Source organism: Cricetulus griseus, chromosome 3 (genome assembly GCF_003668045.3).
Source record: "Cricetulus griseus strain 17A/GY chromosome 3, alternate assembly CriGri-PICRH-1.0, whole genome shotgun sequence".
Taxonomy (NCBI): Eukaryota; Metazoa; Chordata; class Mammalia; order Rodentia; family Cricetidae; genus Cricetulus; species Cricetulus griseus.
Window position 1 is genome coordinate 135,894,520 of NC_048596.1, and position 22,989 is coordinate 135,917,508.

Sequence of the window (22,989 nt, forward strand, 5' to 3'; positions counted from 1 at the left end):
GTGGAATCTCTTTCACATGTACATAAAATAACCTTATATCCCAGATTCTAATTCGATGTTAATATTGAAAGTGAAAGCTAGTGTAGCCTACATGATTATCCACTATATCAAATATAACCCAGTTATTTTCCTTTTTGTAACATAACACAAAACTTAAAACTCCTTTTATTTTATTTTCTTCTTCCATGTCACAAATTTTATTTATCACTGCTACAATTAAAACACAAGGTATTTTTTTTTAATTTTTGGAGTTCTTATATAAATGGCATCCGTTCTCCCCTTAATTTCTTTTTTTTTCTGTTCCTCCATTTTGTATTTTTTCTTTCTGATTTTTTTATTTGAATTAGAAACCAGATTGTTTTATATGACAATCTCAGTTCCTTTCTCCCTCCCGACCTTTCCTACCACCAGCACCCCCAACTAATACCAGGCCTATCACATAACCTTTTTGCTCCCCCTGGATGGTGAGGCCTTCCATATGTTTCATCAGAGTCTATCATATCCTTTGGAATAGGGCCTAGGCCCACCCCTGTGTGTCTTGGCTCAGGGAGTATTCCTCTATGTAGAATGGGCTCCCCAAGTCCACACCTATGCTAGGGATAAGTACTGAACAGCTACAGGAGGTCCTGCAGATTTCCAAGGTTTCCTCAATGAAATCCATGTTCCTAGGGTCTGGATCAGTCCCATGCTGATATCTCAGCTATCAGTTTGGGTAGCAAGATTTCCCTGATGTTCAGGTCAGTTGTTTCTGTAGGTTTCACCAGCCTGGTCTGGATACCTTTGCTCTTCACTTGTCCTTCTCTGCATCTGGATTCCAGTTCAGTTCAGTGATAAGTTGTGGGTGTTGTCTTCTACTTCTGCCAGCTGTTGCATGAGGGCTACTGGGTGGCATATAAGTGAGTCATCAATCTCACTATCAGGGTAGCCTCTCCTCTGTTGCTTAGATTGTTAGCTGGTGTCATCTTTGTAGATCACCAGACATTTCCCTAGTGCCTGATTTCTCTGTAAACCTAAAATATCTCCCTTTATTATGGTATCTCCATTCTTGGTATCTTCTATTCTTCTCCTGACTCAACCTTCCTGTTCCTCATGTCCTCTGCATTCCCCCTCTTCTTCCCTTCTCATTCTGCCATCTCCCTCCCCCCTTTTCCTGAAGGTGTTTATCAGATGTAGGAGTTCCCTGGTAGAGTTTTTCGGGTCACTTATGTAGACTATGATATCATCTGCAAATAGTAAAAGTTTGACTTCTTCCTTTCCAATTTGCATCCCTTTGATCTCCTTTACTTGTCTTATTGCTCTAGCTATCACTTCAAATACGATATTGAAGAGATATGGAAAGAGTGGACGGCTTTGTCTTGTACCTGATTTTAGAGGAATTGTCTTGAGTTTCTCTCCATTTAGTTGGATGTTGGCTTTTGGTTTGGTGTATATTGCTTTTATCATGTTTAGATATGTCCCTGTTATTCCTGATCTCTCCAAGATCTTTATCATGAGGGGATGCTGGATGTTGTCAAAGGCCTGTTCTGCATCTAGTGAGATGATCATGTGATTTTTCTTTTTCAGTTTGATTATATGGTGGATTACACTGATGGATTTTTCATTTGTTGAACCATCCTTGCATCCCTGTGGAGGAAGCCTAATTGATCATAGCAGATGAATTTCTGATGTGTTCTTGTCTACTCCTCCATATTGTGTTTGCTTCTTTTTGCTCTAAAGATTTCAGTTTTCTCTCAATTCTCTATTGTGACTATTCTCCAGTTTCTTCATGTGAGCATTTAGTGCTATGATCTTTCCTCTTAGCACTGCTTTCAGAGTGTCCCATGAGTTTGGGTATGTTGTGTCTACATTCTCATTAAATTCTACGAAGTCCTTAATTTCTTTTTATTCATTCCTCAATCCAGGAATAGTGGAATTGGGTGTTATTGAATTTCCATGAGTTTGTGGGTTTTCTACAATTTGTATTGCTGTTGAATTCTAGCTTTAAAGCATGGTGATCTGATAAGATACAGGGTGTTATACCAATTCTTTTGTATATGTGGAGGTTTTCTTTGTTGCCAACTATGTGGTCAATTTTAGAGAAGGTTCCATGTGTCACTAAGAATAAGGTATATTCTTTTGTGTTTGGATGGAATATTCCATCGATATCTGTTAAACCCAGTTGGGTCATAACTTCTCTCATATCCTTTGTTTCTTTGTTAAGTTTCTGCCTGGTGTTCCTGTCTAGTGGTGTGAGTGGGATGTTGAAGTCTCCTACTATAAGTGTGTGTGGTTTTTTTGTGTGGTTTGAGCTGTAGTGAGGTTTCTTTTCCAAATGTGGGTGCCTTCATATTTGGGGTAGAGATGTTCAGGTTTGAGACTTCATCTTGATGGACTTTTCCTGTGATGAGTATGAAATGTTCTTCTTCATCTCTTTTGATTGATTTTAGTTTGAGGTCTAATTTGTTAGATATTAGGATGGCTATACCAGCTTTTTTTTCTTGGACCCATTGCATTGGGGAATCTTTTCCCAACCCTTTACTCTGAGGTAAATCCTGTCTTTGAAGTTGAGGTGTGTTTCTTGTATACAACAAAAGGATGGATTCGGTTTTTGTATCCATTCTGTTAGCCTGTATCTTTTTATGGGAAGTTTAACACCATTGACATTGAGGGATATAAATGTCCATTGATTGTTGGTTCTGGTTTGTTTTGGATTTATTGTTAGCAGTGTCATTGTGTGTGGATTTCGCCCTCCTGTTTCTTTTTGTGTTTGGTAAAATTGGATTATCTATTGCCTATATTTTTGTGAGTGTAATTATCTTTATTGGATTGGAGTTTTCCTTCCAGAACTTTCTGTAGTGCTGGATTTCTGGATATGTATTGTTTAAGTCTCATTTTGCCATGGAATATCTTGTTTTCTTCATCTATAGTGATTGAAAGTTTTGCTGGGTACAGTAGTCTGGCTTGGCAGCCATGCTCCATTAGTGTTTGTGGGATATCTATCCAGGACCTTTTGGCTTTCAAATTTTCCATTGAGAAGTCAGGAATGATTCTGATAGGTCTTCCTTTATATGTTACTTGGGCTTTATCCTTTGCTTCTCTTAATATTTTCTCTTTATTATGTAGGTTTGGTGTTTTGATTATTATGTGTTGAGGGGACTACGTTTTGTGGTCCAGTCTGTTTGGTGTTCTGTAAACTTCTTGTACTTTCATAGGCATATCCTTCTGAAGGTTGGGGAAGTTTTCTTCTATGATTTTTGAATATGTTTTCTATACCTTTGAGCTGTATTTCTTCACCTTCTTCTATACCTATTATTCTTAGGTTTGGCCTTTTCATGGTGTCCCATATTTCCTGGATATTTTGTGTTAGGGATTTGTTGGACTTGAGATTTTCTTTGGTCGATGACTTTATATCCTCTAGTAAGTCTTCAACAACTGAGATTCTCTCTTCCATCTCTTGAATTCTATTGGTTATAATAACATCTTTAGTTTCTGATCATTTATCCAGCCTTTCAATTTCCAGCATCACCTCATCTGTGTTTCCTTTATTGTTTATTTCAGCTTTCATGCTTTGAACTGTTTCGAGTGCTTCCTTCTCTTGTTTGTTTGCTTTTTATTGGCTTTCTTTAGATTCTTTAAGAGATTTCTTTATTTCTTGAACTTTTTGGTTTGTCTTTTCCACACTTCATGTAATTTTTTTGCTTGTATTTTTTTCTTTATTTCTTTAAGGGATTTTCTTGTTTCCTCTTTAAATATCTCTATCATCTTCCTAAGATAATTTTTGAGGTCCATCTCTTCTTCATCCTCTGTGTTGGGCTTTTCAGATCTTGCTGCTGTAGAGTCCCTTGATTCTGGTGGTGTCATATTGGTCTTTCTGTTGTTGTGTTTGTTCTTATTCTGTCTTCTTCTCTTGTCTTCTTCCAGTGGGTGCTGGTGGGGTCTTTATCTCCCCTTGTCACCTGGTGGTGTGTGTGGGCCACGACTTCAAGGTCTGCAGCTCTGGATGGTCTTGTCTCTCCTGGTAGTCTCCTCACTCAGTAGGGGGCAGGCCTCCAAAAAGGGAAGGAAGAGTGAGGTATTTCCAGATTCAGGGGGCTCCTACCTTCCTTCGTGGGGTCACTCTAAGCAGGCACAGGTCCAGATTTTTCAGGAGTGAATGGGAAATTGGGTCCAAATAGGACAGGAGCAGAGGGTACACTCACCTATGTAGGGGTCAGGCTAGTGGAGGAGGGGGACGGAAGACTCACCAAGATTCTTGAGATTGACATGGAGATATAGTAATTTTATTGAACATTTTGTTTGGTGGAGCCAGATGTTTTTAAAGTTAGAAAGTACTTGGTATATGTAAGTAATTTATAGCAACCTGCAAAGATTGCATCCTGGAGAAGCACCGAGAAGGGAGAGTCAGAGTAAGCTTTTGTGTGGTTCATGAAGACAAATTTTGTGTTTTGTTCAAGTTCCTAATGGAAACAATTGAAGAGAGAAAACCCTTTTCAAAAAACATTTGTATGGATTTATATTCTGACTAGAATTTCATATATGATATCTGGCTTTTAATATAGCTGAAGACAATCAAGCTTATTCCTGTTCAGTGCAATTATACCTCTAGACTAAGCAATGCTTCATTTTCTTTTATGAATAGAAATACTATGCTTTTTCAATGGAGCTTTGAAAAAAGAAATACAACATATGCAAGACTTATTTGCTGAAACAATCTTTGTGGGTTCAGAGTTACCAGGCCTATTTTGTCTAGAAGATACTGTTTCCGTGGAATCATTCCCCATCTTCGACACTGACAATGCTATTACCTCCTTTTCTGCATAGATATTTGAGGTTTGAATTGGAGTTTTGGTGCAGACATGTTGTTTAGGAGCAAGTGCTCCAAAGTCTCTCATTTTTGGAAACCCCAGTTTTGTTATTTCTCATCTACTGGAAGAAGCTTTCCTAATGACTGTTGAAAATGCACTCATCTATGTGAGAGATTTTATTGATAGGTACCTTTAGCATAATAATATGAATAGGCTTTCCAATAGTCCCCCGTCCCATCTTTTCTTAGGTTTTTAGTGGCATTAACAGTGTCAGGTATGTGATTTTTTTTTATGGATTTGCATCACAAAGCCATAAAAATGAGTTGTTACTCCAATAACATTTGTGCAATAATTGCACCTATATATCCTGTAGGCATATAGCCACTGAACTTTCAGCATTTGTATCTGGGTGTTATTGATGATTTCTTTTCTCTTCCAGTAGTGTAAAGAATACCTTCTACACAAGCTCAATTTTGCCGTGTAAGGATTTCATAAGTAGTACTATTTGTAGGAATAGGCCTTATTATTAGGTTGTGGAGAATAACCAATAACCTTAGCTGAAGCCAGTGATGATTTTGGAGTTTTTGTGATCCTATTAATGAATGACTGAATAATTAAAAAAACACATTTCTGATACTGGAAGATTTATTTGATGGCCTAAAATGTTTCCTTGGTGACTGCTCCCCATTGTAAGGTAAATTCTTTATATATATATATATATATATATATATATATATATATATTATATATATGTATATATGGCATTTTACACTATTGTTGGACATATTCATACACGATTAATGCCTTAGATCATTTCTACCCTTCTTTCACCCTAGCTCCTTCCATGTATAGTCCATTTGATTCTCCATCAGACCATGGATGGCCCCAACAATAGCAAGTTGGTCCATCATCCAATAATCATTAATTAACGAAATACCTTGCATCTGGATGCTATGGAAATATGTTTTCCTTTTTCTTTTTTTTATTTTAGAAGCACTCTTATTTACATATCAATCCCCACTTTCCCTCACCTTCCCATCATACCGCATTCCCCACCAACCCCCTCAACCTGTTCCACACCCACTCCCCGGGATCATCAAAGCCTGCCACATCAATTGGAGGAGGGCCTAGGTCCTCCTTCTTGGATCTGAGCTGCAACAGAGGCCCTCCCTACTGAATGGGTTCCCAAAGTCCATTAGGGCTCTAGAGATAAATACTGGTTCCACTGTTAGAGGTCCCAGAGACTGCCCTGGTCTCCTAACTGACACCCACATTCATAGGGCTTAGTTGGTCCAATGCTTGTTACCTAGATTTATGACTAGGGTCTCTGTCCACTCACTTGTTCAGGTCAACTGTTTCAGAGGGTGTCTCCAGCAAAGTCTTGGCTCCTTTGCTCATCCATCCTCCCTCTCAGCAACTGCATTCCAGGAGTATGGCTCAGTGTTTAGCTATGGGTCTCTGTTTGGCTTCCATCATCTACTGCATGAAAGCTCTAGGAATGGCAACCAAAATAGTCATCAATCTCATTTTAGGGGAAGGGAATCAAAGGCAGCCTCTCCACCACTGCCTAGATTCTTAGTTGTAGTCATCCCTGTGGATACCCTAACATTTTCCCTGTGCCAGACCTCTCTCCAAACCTGTACTGTCTCCCTCTATCAAGGCATCTCCTTTCTTGCCCTCCTCTATTCCTCCCCTATCTCAGTACTTCTGTTCTCTCCTCTTCTCCCCCCTTCTTCACCTTCCCCTCTCCCCTTTCCACCTCCCTCTTCTCTCTCCCCATGCTCCCAATTTGCTCAATTTGTTCTTGTGCCCCTTCCCTGTTTGGGGGGGCATGCAATCTTCTCTTGGGTGTCCTCCTTGTTTCCTACTTTCTCTGGTAGTGTGGATTGTGGACTGGTCATCCTTTGCTCTAAGTCTATATCCATATATGAGTGAGCACATACACTGCTTGTCTTAATATGGTTGTGTTACCTAACACAGGATGCTTTCTTCCAGGTACTTCTATTTGTTCACAATTTTCAAGATTTCATTGTTTTTCCCCCAGTGAGTAATACTCCATTGTGTACATGTAGCACATTTTGTCCATCCATTCTTTGGTTGAGGGGCATCTAGGTTGCTTCCAGGTGCTGTCTATTACAAACAACCCTGTTATGAACATAGCTGAACTGATGTCCTTATTGTATGAGAGACAAGGGAGTGTAAGTCTATTGATATGGTAATAGTGAGTAAAATATCAATACATAGGTCCTACAAAATTTAGTTATATACAAATACAATCTGTTATTGAGGAAAAAATGGGTACTCTGCCAAATATATCACTGACAATTGTCCACCCTATTATTCTGCAAGGTGTTTTTCTGTATATGCATTAGCATTTCATAGGTAAAGGCATAGGCCCAAGCTAGTATATTCTAGTCTATATTGATTTAAAATGCCCCAGTGAAATAGAAATATTATAACAGAATTTACCTAATCCCTTCTGATTAGATACACTGATTAATAGTAGAATAAAAACCATAAATTCTGTAATAAGTAATATCACAATTTCATGTTGTTTCCACATATATCTAAATATAAACTTACATTTTTTGGAAAATTACTACATTATGCTCACATTCCATGCTTCCACTGCTTGCTCTGCCTCATTTAACTTCCTCATTGTGATCCATCAAATTCTTCATCCTGTTCATAGTAAATATTTCCTAAAAGGCATTAAATGACAATATTTATGTTGAAGAAATAAATCCCTTTGTCTACACTGACTGTTCATAAATTCCCACCATATAACTCTTAGTGTATGACCTCCTAAAATGTTTAGAATTACTCAAGACCCACATTGAAAGGCAAATCTCTAAGAAATATTATGAACACTAGTAAAGACTTTGCAAATACACATTGCTTATACTGTTGATTTGAAATATAGCTATTGAAGTCAAGATGTAGAAGTATAAGTTGAATTATTGCCAATAAAAACATATGAATAGGAAAACCCCCATGAATCAAGGTGGATTTTTAGTTTGATTTTCTATTTTTCAAGAGTCATTTATAAGATGAAATGGTTTGGAAAGTCTCTCAAGTTCCAAATGTGCAAAGTAAAAACCCTAAATATTTTCTTCCTTGATTCAAGAATTGAGCCATGTGGAATAGGCTAGCTGTCACTCTTCATCCAGGCTCTAGGCCACAGGAGCTAATTTTCTAACTGAATATGTGAATAAGGTAGAAATGCATCATAGTTATGTATATTGAAGTAGTAACCCTGATGGTGTGGGTACCCATGGAAATCAGTATGTTCCCACAATGTATTGTAGACTTTTAATTGATGGCTGAAACTTTCTCTTGGAAATGAACTATCTTCTCTCTTCTCATACATTTTTGTCTTATGATTTTCATACTCCTGTGCAGCACAGTCTTTAGTACATGACTGACACAAACTTGGAATTTCTGTATATCCACAACTGGAGATTTGAATCCAACTCTATCATTGGCAAAGTACAAAGTGATATAATTCTGCTATATGAGTGGTAATAGAACACACAGTAACAGTGAAATTATTCTTGGCTCCTCAAAATATCAGCAAGCTTATTATTACATGGTCTCTATAAACACTTAAAGAGAACACTATCATTAAACTTTAAAAAAATAATCCATATAAGAAAAAACATAAAAACTACAACATCAAAATAGAAAACAACATGTGCAAAGTCAAGCTGTCCTATACCTAGGAGATAATCTGCAGAGGGTGCCAACATGGAAGTAATAAAAGGCTTTGGAAGAGCACAGAAGGTTGTGATTCGATTCTACATAATGAATAATAAGTATTTTACACAGTTGGAGTTTATTTTGATTTTGATTTGATTGTTACTGTGCTACAGCTAAGAAAGTTTTAAATCATCTTTTCATTTTATACCCAACAGTTCAGAGACATTGGGTTTTTAAATAATTTGGGCTTATAAAATAATTCGATATATTAAAGAGGCTGATTTTTCTAAATGTTTGAATGTTTAAATTCTGTGCCTTTGGGATAGGTAGGGTATTAGTTGGGAGGGCAGGGGAGGAGGGGAATGAGAGGGACCTTTGATTAACATAAATTATCTTCTTTCTAATAAATAAATAAATATGAGATTTTATATAATGCAATTTTGACGTTAATACATGATCTGAGGAATTAACAGGGATGTATACATGGCTTATCAGTGACAGGTTTGTGTTACATATTGAGAAGGGATTAACTGTGCTGGGCATTTAATGTTCTTTTTACACAGGCTGTCCTCAACAGAGAGATGGGAAGGTCAATTGAAAAACATGCGTCCTCAGAGGGATCCTTTCTGGGCAGATTAACAGTGACTTCCAGGGTAAGTCTAGGCACCTGTGCACATAGCACTCTCTTCCCATGGTCCCGTGGACTTTCCTCTAGGCAGAAAGATATGGAATACTCCCCTTGTATGTTGCCTAGGAAACAAGTCTGAAGGTAAAATTATACAATGAAAAACAGGAAGCATCTTCAACAAATGGTGCTGGCATAACTGGATGAGGACATGTAGAAGATTGCAGATAGATATTTATATATCACCATGCACAAAACTTAAATCCAAATGAATCAAAGAAGTCAACATAAATCCAGCCATACTGAACCTCTTAGTAGAGAGAATGGCAGGTATGCTTGAACAAATTGGTACAAGAGACCACATCCTGAACATAATACCACTAGCACAAACATTGAGATTCACAATCAATAAATGAGATCTTCTGAAACTGAAAAGCTTCTGTAAGGCAAAGGACACAGTCAACAAGACAAAATGGCAGCCTACAGAATGGGAAAATATCTTCACCAACCCTACATCTGACAGAGGGTTGATTTCCAAAATATACAATGAACTTATAACATGTGTCTCTCTATTATACTATCTCTTACCTTGCTCTCTTCTGTTCTTCCCCCAACTCAACCTCCCTGTCCCATAATTGCTGAATCTTATGGTAGACTGATTTCCATTTTCCTGAGGAATTGCCATACAGGTTGCCAAAGTGGCTGTACTAGTTGTCACTCCCACGAGCAGTGGAGGAGTGTTCGGTCCCCTTTCTCCACAACCTTTCCAGCATAAACTGTCATTGGTGCTTTTGATTTTAGCCATTCTGACAGGTATAAGATGGTATCTTGGAATTGTTTTGATTTATATTTTCCTGATGGCAAAGGGTGTTGAACAATTTCTTATGTGTCTTTCAGCTATTTTAGATTCCTCTATTGAGGATTGTCTATTTAGTTCTGTACCCCACTTTTTAATTGGATTATTTGGTGTTTCTGAGACTAGCTTTTTTGAGTTCTTTGTAAATTTTAGAGATCAGCCCTCGGTCGGTTATGGGGTTGGGGGAGATATTATAAGTTCAAAGAGAAATCAGGCACTAGGGAAATGTCTGGAGAGCTACAAAGATGGCATCAACTAACAACTAACATCAACTAACATTTAAGAGGCTACCTTAAATGTCCTCTGCTGATATTGAGATTGATGACTAATTCATATGACATTGTATAGCCTTCATGCAGCAGGTGGTGGAAGTAGAAGCAGACACCCACACCTAAACCTGGAACTGAACTGAAATCCAGATGAAGAGAAGGAGGACTAATGAGCAAAGGGGTCCATACCAGGCTGGTGAAACCCACAGAATCAGCTTTCCTGAACAAGGGAGAACTCTTGGTCCCCAGACTAATAGCTGGGAAACCAACATTGTACTGACCCAGACCCCCTGAATATGGGTGTCAGTGAGGAGACATTGGAAATCTATGGGGCCTTTTGTAGTGGATAAGTACTTATCACTACTATAGGAATGGACTTTGGGAGCCCATCCCACATGGAGGGATACTCCCTGAGCCTAGACACAAGGGGGTTGGCCTAGGCCCTATTCCAAAGAATATGACAGATTTGAAGACCCCTATGGAAGGCCTCACCCTCCTTGGGGAGCAGAAAGGGTATGGGATAGGTAGGGCGTTATTGGGGGGGGGCAGGGGAGGAGGGGTGTGAGAGGGCCCTGGAATTGTCATGTAAGATAATTTTCTTTCTAATAAAAAAGGAGAAAAAAACAGTATGTGGCACTGTGCTCAGCTTTTTTTGCAGGAGTACACTGTACTGAAAAAAAAATACTGCTGGGCGTTGGTGGCGCATGCCTTTAATCCCAGCACTTGGGAGGCAGAGGCAGGAGAATCTCTGTGAGTTGGAGGCCAGCCTGGTCTCCAGATCGAGTGCCAGGATAGGCTCCAAAGCTACACAGAGAAACTCTGTCTCAAAAAAACAAAAAATGAAAATAAATACCAATAAAATCATCAATTCTGAAAGTATAATACAAACAACATACCTGCAAGATAAGCAAAAAATATCCTGAAAAATCTCCAAAATTATAGCTAGGTTCTTTTCTAATTGGAAGTATACGGCTGGGCATGGGCCTGCTGTTGAGTAATTTTTTTTTCCCTTTGAGAGTTGTCAATTTGAGATGGGTTCTTGGTTAGTTTTGTGAAACCAAAAAAAGTGTGTGTGTGTGTGTGTGTGTGTGTGTGTGTGTGTGTGTGTGTGTGTGTGTGTGTGTACGCATGTGTACACGTGTGTCGTGTGTTCCGCAGAGCCAAAGAAAGAGGGAAGAAGACAGAGATAAGAATATACATGCATTTTGAATGTTTAGTTCCTAAAACAAATCTTAAGTTATCCCTTCAACAATACGATATTGTAGTATACTCCATGCTAAAAGGGAGTATTAGAGTGTTGCTTGATCAGGGTAAAGGTAGAAACCACCACTTCTATATTTACCCCTAGTGGGCTTGTATGAGAAACTCGAACAGACAAAAAGGTTTGATACAGTGTGATACATCGTGAATATAATCACAATATTTGGGGAATCTGATACTGGAAGATTACAAAGAAAAAAAAAAAGCAGCATGCTACATTTGTCAGTAAACAGTCATTCTCAGAAGGACCAAAAATGAATGCTTTCTTGTAAATAGCTATGATGCAGTTGCATGTTCATTAAGGCACCACTGTAAGGTTAAATCTTTTTGCCAGCCACCCACGTCAGGCCCCTCAAATAACACACAGAGTCCTATATTAGTTGCAATGCTGCTGGACAATGATTAAGATTTCTTATTTGCTAGCTCAGTCTTAAGTATCAACCATAACTATTAATCTATATATTTTATAAGGACATATCTTATGTAGAATGCTGGACATGTGCATCCTCTTTTCCTGGGATCACATGGCAACCTCTCTTTACTACATTTCCCAGAATTGTCCTTCTCTCCTTGTCCTGCCTATCTTGCTTCCTTATTGGCCAACAGTGCTTTATTATTAAGACAAACATATACACAGAAGTACTTCTCCCATCATTTCCTCTTTTCTGTCTAAATTTAAAAAAGGCTTTTAACATTACCATGGTAAAATATATAACCAAACAGTTATCTAATGCAGAACGTAACATTACCATGGTAAAATATATAACCAAACAGTTATCTAATGCAGAATGTAATGTGGAATCAGAATTAGATTGATCACAGATAGTTTATTAAGAAAGTACTCATGAAATGGAGCCAGGGACCAGTTTTACACCAGATGCCTGCTTGTTTGTTCAAGGGAGAGGGAAAATAGGACCACATGCATTTGTCTCTGATATTTAAAGCCTTGCTATATCAATCTGACCATGCCTGTGCCAACCCCAAATGTGCATGGTCAGCATTTCCCCATACAGTTATCAAGTGACATCTATAGTTATAATATTTACTCCATTAACATTTAGCAAGGTTTAAAGAAAATAATCTATAATCTATCCTATCTTTCTGAGCCTAAGGTCTTATATGTAACTTATCTTTTCACAGAGATCTGCTTGCCTCTCCCTTCTGAGTGCTGGGATTAAAGGCATACACCACCACCGCTCTTTCTTTCTTTCTTTCTTTCTTTCTTTCTTTCTTTCTTTCTTTCTTTCTTTCTTTCTTTCTTTATTCCTTCCTTCCCTCCTTCCTTCCTTCCTTCCTTCCTTCCTTCCTTCCTTCCTTCCTTCCTTCCTTTCCTTCCTTCCTTCTTTCCTTCCTTTTCATTCATTTTATCCTGTTTCTTTTCTCTCACAAGTCTATGTATACTTATTTTATTAATTCCTTTATTTAAATTAGAAACAAGAATGTTTTATACGTCACTCCCTGTTCCCTCTACCTCCCCTACCCCCAGTAACATTCTACCTATCTAATAACATTTCTGCTCATCAGGGAGAATGAGGCCTTCTATGGGGGATCTTCAGTGTCTGTCATATCCTTTGGGATAGGGCCTAGCCCCTCCGCTGTGTGTCTAGGCTGATGGAGTATCCTTCTATATGAAATGGGAACCCAAATTCCATTCCCACACTAGGGATAATATTAGATAGGGATATGGAAATTAGGTAATTAGGAACCCCCACATACATTAGGGGAAGGGGATACAGATTAGAGCAGTGATGTAGATCACTACCAAGCATCCCAAATCCTGAACGCCATTGGGAAGAGTCATGTTGTAATTAGGATGCATAGCTCAGCCGTTAAATGCTAGGCTCACAACCAAAAATATAAACAAAAAACAAACAGATAACATTTGAGTCCTGCCTTTGATACAGAAAAAATGAAAATCTGTGGTATAGCATTTAGACTTTAGTCTTCCATATGATTAGATTTGTAAGGCAATGGTAAACAAAGAAAATTCAACATAGTAAAGGCTTGGGCTAAGAAAAAAATGTTTAAACAAGAAAATGACACTCAAAGACTTACAGGTATATAAACATTATATAATGGGGGTAACAAGATTAGTCTCATGGATGTGGAAGCAGAGAAACTGAGCAATGTAACTATTTTTCCTCCCTTGAGACATCTGACTGACATAGCACAAATGGTATCAGTCTCACATCAGCCATTAGGAATACTTGTCCATTAACAGAGAAGACCCTATGGAAATTGGAAGCTAGAGGACAGTTTGAATTGTGGCACACATTATTGAGCCAATTAATTCTGAGGGATGCAATACTAAGTATGTTGCCCAGTTGATTGGGGCTGATAGTACCGTGTTCACAATAATGATTTTGAGACTGTCATGGACATTTACATGCTTCACTGAGCCCTTTGTTAAGCAGGTTCTTAAAGAGCTTGAAAGTCCCTTGCATTTCCAGTTGATACAGATCAGCATGTAATGAGTGTCCATAAAGTGGGATTACATATGGAGAAGATAGGAAAATGAATGGAAAGATGGAAGAAGAGGACTATGCTGTGTACTGGGAGGCAAATATGGCAAGACTTGGGTTGAGCTTGAGTTCCTGAAGTAGAAAAAAATTGAAATTCAACAAAATTCTCTTATAATGAATTAGGAGGTTTAAAGCCCTATTAGAAATCACAGATGAAGACCAAAGCTAATTCCTGATGTGATGTGGGAAATTGTCCTTCCTGATTTATAAGTTTACCTCTATCCTCTGTAGAAAGTTATAACAGTGGGGAAGTATTTTTATAAAGTCCAGGCTTTCTCCCGCAGCCAGTTACATTGCATTGAGAGACAACAGTTGTTACCACAGCAACAATGACAACCTTGAGCCTCTCTGATGACCCAGGAACCCAAACTGAGCAACACGTTCAGCAAGGGAGATCAGGGAATCATTGTCTTTTTCTTCTGTCCTGGTCAAGTAGCAGAACCAGCTTCACCAAATTGGTTAAAGGTAGAAAAAAGCTGAAAGTGTTCCAAGCATGGAAGTGGAATGTCTCAGAGGAAATGACTAAGGATCGTAGATAGCCAACTATTTTATTAGCTTCTATCCATGCTAGTGTAACATTCCTTGATATTCCTTGATGTTAATGGAGATGATGCTGTTAGACCATGCTTATATTTGTCCTTAGTATCTCTTTAGTTTTAATCACCTGAGACAGCCCGGCACTGGCTGGAGAACAGATAATGATGGGCATTGCATGGCCCAAGAGTTTCACCAAGACTATCTGTAGTCTTATTACCACATATGATATTGTATCTGAAGAATTTGCCTCATGTTTTCTGCCAATATTTTCTACGAAGTATTTTTTCTCAATAAATATTATAATGCTGATCTTTGACTGTTTTGACGATTGGGAGACTTCCTTGGCCATCAGAGAAATGCAACTCAAAACAACCCTGAGATACCACCTCACACTTCTCAGAATGGCTAAAATAAAAAACATCAATGACAATCTATGCTGGAGAGGATGTGGAGGAAAAGGAACACTCCTCCATTGCTGGTGGGAGTGCGATCTTGTACAATCCCTTTGGAAATCAGTATGGCAGTTGCTCTGAAAAATGGGAATCAGTCTACCTCAATATCCAGCAATTCCTCTCTTGGGCATATACCCAAATAATGCACATCCATACAACAAGGGCATATGTTCAACCATGTTCATAGCAGCATTGTTTGTAATAGCCTGAATCGGGAAGCAACCTAGATGCCCCTCAACTGAAGAATGGATAGAGAAAATGTGGTAGATTTATACAAGAGAGTACTACTCATCAGATAAAAGCAATGGAATCTTGAAATTCGCAGGCAAATGGATGGCACTAGAAGAAACCATCCTGAGTGAGGTAACCCACTCACAAAAAGACAAACATGGTATGGACTTACACATATATGAATTTTAGACACAGAACAAAGTATTACCAGCCTATAATCCTCTTCATCAAAGAAACTAGGAAACAGACAAACAAGAAGGACTCTAAAGGAAAAATGCATGGACCCCAGAAACGGGAAGGGGCAGGAACTCCTGAGCTAATTGGGAGCTTGAGAGTAGGGGAGACGGAGCTGCCAGAATGAGAGGAGGAGAAGAGGAGAGGAGGAAAGGGAGGAGCAGAAATATTGAGCTGGGGGAAGAGTAGAGGAGAGCAGGATGAGATATACCATATCAGAGGGAGCCATTATAGGTCCAAAGAGAGTTCTGGAACTAGGGAGATTTCCAGAGACCTACTAGGATGACACTAACTGACAATCTAGGCAATGGTGAAGAGATAACCTAAATGCACTCCCCCTATAATGAAACTGATGACTACTTTTTATGTCATCCTAGAGCCCTCATCCAGTGGCTGATGGAAGCAGAGGCAGATACCCACACATATACACTGAACTGAACTTTTGAACCTAGTTGCAGAGAGGGTGGAATAAAGATCAAAGGGGTGGGTACCAAGCTGGTGAAAGTCACAGAAACAGCTGGCCTGTATAAGGCGGAACACATGGACCCCAGACAGCTGTCTGGGAGGCTAGTACATGACTGATCCAGACCCCTGAACATGGATGTGTCTGCACTCTAGGGGCCCCTGGTAGTGGATTAGTATTTTTCCCTGGTGTAAGAAGTTATTTTGAGAGCCCATCCCAGGTGAAGGGATGCACTCTTGGCCTGGATACATGGGGGATGGGCTAGGCCCGCCCCAGGATGATGTGGTGGACTTTGCAGAACTCCTGTCGAGGGCTCTACCCTTTCTGGGGAGTGGAGAGTGGATGGGGTGGGGAATAGGTAGGGGTTAGGGGAAAGGAGAGGCAGAGGGAGAGGGAGAGGGAGAGGGAGAAGGAGAAGCTATTGACAAGTGAAACAAGCTTGTTCCTAATTTGAACTAATTAAAAAAAAAAGAAATAAAAAAGAGATAAGTGAGTGCACCTGAAGAGGCAAGCATGGAGATTTATTTCACAAAGATGAAAGGAAACAGGTTGCTGGAGAATCTTTGTGAACTGTAGTTATGGATAAAGTACAAGTGACTTTTACCAAGGCTAATGGAAAAGTTACAATAGAATTTCGCTATAAGTGTTAAACTGCCCACAAATGGTAAGTCCTTGTTTTAGTTCTAATATTGCTAATTACCAATGACAATGTTAAGAGTGAGTTACTTCCACAGTAGTTGTTGGTCACAGAGGCCCTAGACGTCTCTATTTTTCCAGTGCTTTTTTGTACTCCCAACTTTAGGAGGATTCAGATAATTAAATGGAACTTTTAGGAATTTGTAGGAAGTTATAGGCAGTATCAGATTTGGAGTAGAAAAAAACCTGAAGGCTCCATGGAATGTCACCTCAGAAATATATTAATTCAATTATTTTTGCTTTTAATATAAAATCTGCAGAGCTCAGAGAAGGCTCAGTCAGCATCATGTGTGACCTGATGTTATAAACACCTAGGTTTTATTTTTAGCATACCCAAGGAAAAAAAAAACAGTCATTGTGGTATGAACAAGAAATTTATGGTCTTGATGGTTTGAACCAATAAGACTAATGTATCTTGTTGGCCATCTAGTCCAGACTACATGGTAAAATTCAATTCACTTTGAATCATTGTCAAATTAGTCAGAATTAATAGACCTCTGCATTAAAACAGTATTTTCTGGACATGATAGCACAGCTGCATACAAGATATTTGAACACATAATAGTTAGGACTGCATGTACAATTCTGGATCTTGGATCAAGCCAGCTAAATATTATTATGGATATACGTAGGATTCAAGAAATATTATCCATATCAGACAGACTGGGCATTTGATGGGCTACAGTCAGACTTCTTCAGGGAGACTTTACATGAGAGGCTGCCCATGTCCCAGTAGATGATGCCAGTCCATTTTTGGAAACAGAACAAACAGAAACACAAATAGTAGTATATGTACTCAATGAGTATACAAAAGATTATGATAAATTTTGATGAAATACTAATACTGAATTCAGAGGAATAATTCTAGGATAGAGTATGGCATTAGATTTTTCAAATATATTATAGATATTTATGAATTTTAAATAAAATATTTTGAAAAGGTGAGTGATACCCCCCCAAAAAAAAAAAACAATTTAGACATTCTCCATTCACTACAAGCATTCACACAGTGTATCGCTGTACTGAAATGGTAAAAATATGCTTACATTTCCTATTTCCTTTCTAAAATGAATTCCTCTTAAATTCTTTCTTTACCAGTATGATATCTTAATACACTCACTGTTAATTCTGTATACATCTCAATCAGGAGTAGAATAAACCTTTTCTTTAGACAATTCAAGCCTTGACTTTTGTGGACTGCAACAAACATAAACGGTGATTCAGTGCAATAGATTATAAAATCACATTGCTTTCAGAAACTGGCACAGAAGGATTGGGAAGAGTCAGCAGCAGCTCCATTTGACAGTCCACATTCACAATGAGAGTCACCAGACAGAAATGGAGGCTTACTTTTGTATAGAGCCAGGACTAATGCCTATGAATTGCCAGATCCAGACTTGAGTTTCCAGGCATCACTGGCGGGTTTATTCTTTTGTCAAATTTCAGAACCATAACTCAGTGGAAAGATAAATATTTGTTCTGTCTCTCTCCTTCCCCTTCCCCCCATGTCTGCTGCATCACCCAGGCAAGGCAGGGAGGGGGGAGGAGAAGGAGCAGCAGCTTCTATTGAGATCTCCCAGGCAACAGCAGGCTTTGCTTTCCATTCCTAGGTTTGACATCTCTCTTATGATTGGTCCTTAATCGGTTCTTTATTACCGTGCACACAGAAAACCAATCAAAGCAAGCAAATTTAATATGAGTTCATTCACATAGACTTTTTGCAGGTCAGGCTCCTGGCAGGAGTCCAGCTCTCAGCTGGTTTCAGGCTCTAGCCAGGGGCTTGACTGCAATGTTTCTCATTAGAGAATTGGGACTGCTCCCCAGACCTGCAGGAGACAAAGACACAAGACACCCAAGATGGGCAGGGTTTTGCTGGGATTTTCCACAGTCAGAGTCACCTGCTCCTGTTATGTCTGCTTGGAATTTGATTCTGCTTCTGAGATCAGTGCTTCTGCTCTAAAATTGATTATTCCTGATGCAGGTTTGGAGTCCTGCTTCAGTTGCAAAAAGGATGGTTCCCCCCAGCTTTCAGAATCAGGCAGAAACATGAGACTGCTGTTGTACCTGTGAAGAATTACTACACCAGGGTCAGTTCTCACCGGTCACCATGAGACATTCTGAGAGCTTGGAGCTATAACATTTGCTGTCAGTCTCATTTAACAATATCACCCTGTAAGTGAATGGCAGTTATTGTGAATATTTATGGAGATTATTAGATGAGAAAGGCTCAGCAGTGCTACTTAATTGTTGCATCTGTGATTTCCTAGAATCTGATCAGGAGGGAAATTTTCTCCATGTGGATATCTAGATGGACCATACTGAGGACATTGTGAATGACAGGGGAATAGATACCTGAAGGGTGAGTGTACTCCGTTTTTTAATGATAAAGTTAAGGGTTTTTCACATGAATATACAACATGAAATTATAAGCTTTTGTTATCTTGTAAGCTTTTGTTATTACAGTAGTAATTACAATAATACAATAGCAACTTTCATCACTAATAGATGAATTAATGTTGTTAAATTTCTGAAATTTTATTTAATCATTTTTCTTCAAGAAACACACTGATTATGCTACCTGATTCTCTTAGCTTATTCCTGGGAAATGGGACCTCATAGAGAAAAATAATTTAACCCATTAAAATAGGGTTCACATTTATGTATTTCATATCAGAGTCCCTTATAATCGGTGGACCCATCAGGTATTCTTTGTAACTGTGTGTTCTGTTATCACTCACATACTAGGATTATATCATATAATGTACTGCTGAATGCAATAGAATAGGATTTACAGTCTGAACTGGTAGATCAGAAAGACCAAGTGTTTTACCCAAAAGCAGTTGGTATAACAAAATGTTGTACATGGGTAGGGAAATCCTAGTGAAATGTCAGGAAAGAATGCAAAATACAACATGGACACTTGGGAAGTGTTTAAGAAGCAATAAAAAACCCTCCAGTACACTGTGAGTGCATACTGAGCAGCATAAGGTCTCCTAATTTAATATCCATTATATAGTTAGAAAAGTAGCTTCTGTGATCCAGAGCCTTGAGGGAAATGACAGATGTTGTGGCTGAAAAGCTTCACTTCTGAGATCATGACAGCACATATTTAGGCTATTTGACTTCGTAGAGTTGGAGCTTGACACTCTTTCTTCCCCTTCCATTTCATGAGTGAATCCTGGGTAATGAATAACCAAACCGCAAATGCACCTGAACTAATTCACATATATTTTGTTTGTGTGACTTTAAACATAATAATTCATTTTTGCATGCAGTTCTTGATGTACATGGATTCACTATAATCCAACATGTTATGCAATGTGTATTTGGACATAAATACGATGATTCTCATACTCATACACTGTGCTGATTAGTTTTGGATAACTTTACAGAATAGATATATTTGGGAAGAATGAATCTCAAATGAAGAATTTTGTTCATCAGTTTGACCCCTATGGAATTTACTTTGGGATGTTTTCAGAATTAACGATTGATGAGGGAATTAGCAGCCTATTTTGAGAAATTTCCATCCTGGGCAGATGGTCCCAGATTGTATAAGACAGTAAGTTAAGCGATCCATTGTGAGCACCATTACTCTGTGGCCTCTTCTTATTTTCAAAATCCAGGTCCCTGCCACAAGTGGTTGCTCTGATTTCACTTTATGAAGAGCTATAATCTGTAAGATGAAATAAACCATTTCATAAACAAATTGCTTTGGGTCCTGGTATTTATAACACCAATAAACAACAAACAAGGACAGGCACATAATCATACATACACAGAGAGCAGGGGAAAATCCTTCAAAGATCTAGTGCAGTAGATATGGACAGAAATGAATCTTCTTACTAGGGAAATGTCAATTTGTTCAAAATGTTCTGTTGTAAGAGAGGAGAGAAGATACATGACAATAAAGATACATGATTTTAGAAGTGGTTAGGACCAGGACCAGGTGCTAAATGTGAGTCTGAATTAAAATAAATATGTGAATTATTACAGCCAACTAAACCATATGTGAAAAGCCACCACAGAGGCATTTGTTATTCAGAAATTAAGCTGTTTGAACATTCCATGGAGACAACAGGGTGATCCTCCAGTTATCACCCTGTCAGTATCCTAATGTGAATGAAATAGAGCATCTAAATGATGCATATGCAAAGTATCTTTTGTAAGTCTTTGCTATTGAATGTATTAACTCATATTTGGCTGAATTAAGATATTGTTTGAATAATCATTCCAAGGTGGCTACAGAAAGAGTCAAGAAAGATGTGTTGACACAAATAATTGATTATTGTTGCATATTTGAATTGAATAGAAAATGCAGATCAAGAGAACACAATTCCTGTGTCCACAGTGTGCAGAAGGTTTCAAAGTATTTTTGTGTGTGTGTGTGTGTAAACGTACAGTCTCTAGAGCATTTTTACCACAGTTCTTAGAGTTTTGGAAATATCAGATGTTTCATATACTTTCAAAATTGCCTGTTTAAAAATATTTCTTTATGTGTTTTTTGTGTTTGTTTCAGAGGACCATGCTATTGTGTCAGTTAAATCCTTCTAGTATGAGGGTTTTAAGTTTAAATCCAGTCAAAGTATAAGGGTCCTTTACCCCTTTACCCCTTGCAATTTACTTGGTGTTTTGTCAATGGCCTATTCAAAGATGCTGATATATATATATATATATATATATATATATATATATATATATATAGTTTATTTATTTGTGATCAGTAACAGTAAAACAGGTTTTAATACAAAAATTTTGAATTGGTTTGTTTTAATTTTCTTGTCTGTGAACCTTTCTAGAATACCAGTATGCTTTTATACTTGGAATATAAGATGTAGTCCTCATTGATTATTTTTTGTTTTCAAATTTAATTACTCTCTTGAAAGTTTGGTCAACAATATAATTATTAAACATATACAAGTCTAATTACTTCTTTTTTCCAAGTATTATTTTGGAGTAAGTTTGTGTAACATATTTCTTAAATACATTGGCATAACATAAACAGTGAAAATATAATAAAATAATTTTCAATAGAAATAAGTTCTGAGTCAGGTCCAAGTACTTGGGAAATCCTAAATGCTTATTTATATGAACATAGACAGAGACTTTGGGAACATAAATTTACATTACCATGAAGGGCACTTCAATCAGTTCTACATTGCTAAGCAAATTATAGCTTGCAGCCCCAGTGGTAATCCTCAGCAATATACTTGCAGTTAAGGCTGATGGTAAGGTAACACTTAGAATGTTGGTGACACAGAAGATTCAGAACTTTACAGAAGCCCATGCTTGCTACTTTGTATAGAGGGCATTCTTACTTTCATTATGAATCACCAGATGTGGCAAATGATTGATACACATGCAAGAAGATTACCCATCACATCATATAGTAATTTTAGTGACCGTGGAAAACATCTACTTTTAGAAATTGCAAATTAAAAATATGTTGAGGAATACAGGTATGTTTTTTTTCTTTTTAATAGAGGATTTTTTGCAACTCTTGTGTTATTTAGGAATAAAATGGCAAGTCTCAAAATTTATTTAGAACAATGAGTTACCTTCTCTGCAAGGCCTTTGACGAGTAATTTTATGGCTTATTTTTTCCCAGCATAACGTGCTTTTCCCAAAAGGTAATGGGATGTTTCTTCAAACAGGCAGTTTGCACTGTTTAAAATGTATCTCCAAATTCTCTACTATTGTGAAATAATTTCACATAAGAAGCCAACAAAGCATATCTCAAAGGGGATGAAATCTTCAATGATATCTCTAGTTCAGTACCCTGGAGTCTCTACCACTCTCATTCTAGAGTTCATGAGTTTCCACTAGCTTGGTTTGGCTGTCTCTATATTTTTCCCCTTCATGAACTTGGTCTCTATTGCTCACATATTCTATCCTCTTTCTCTTCAACTGGATTCCCAGAGCTCAGCCTGGTTCTTGGTTGTGGATTTCTGCATTTGGTTCCATTGATGAAGGCTCTATGATGATCGTTGGGTATTCATCAATCTATCTCCAGAGGAAGCCTAATTCAGGCACCCTCTCCACCATTGCTAGGAGTTTTAACCATGTGAAAGTCTTTAAAAAAAACACGGTTGTCATATTCATGATTTTGTAGATGTCTCCCAGTTATGTTCAGGACACAGATATTTGAGTGTGAAAGGTAGGGACTGGGTCCACCAGGCCCATGAGGTAGAAGTTAAATAGAGAGGGACTAGTAACATTAGGCAGGTTGCTATTGCTTGTTCTGACTGACACCAGCTAGGTTTTGGACTCAGGAGGCAAAAGGAAGAGGTTGAGTATGAATCCAGTCTGGATTACAAATGAGACTGTGTCTCAAGGCAATCAAACCATGAAAATGAAGGAA

At 38.1% G+C, this 22,989-nt stretch overlaps 1 long non-coding RNA gene across 1 annotated transcript in view; it reads left to right on the forward strand.

Moving 5' to 3' along the window:
• The window catches only part of LOC103163195, a 202,762-nt gene that overhangs the window by 21,257 nt on the left and 158,516 nt on the right, over positions 1 to 22,989 (forward strand). The window contains exons 4-6 of the long non-coding RNA XR_004769177.1: positions 9,047 to 9,136; positions 18,610 to 18,800; positions 18,896 to 18,987. This is a non-coding gene — a long non-coding RNA (uncharacterized LOC103163195). The remainder of the gene's footprint in view (positions 1 to 9,046; positions 9,137 to 18,609; positions 18,801 to 18,895; positions 18,988 to 22,989) is intronic.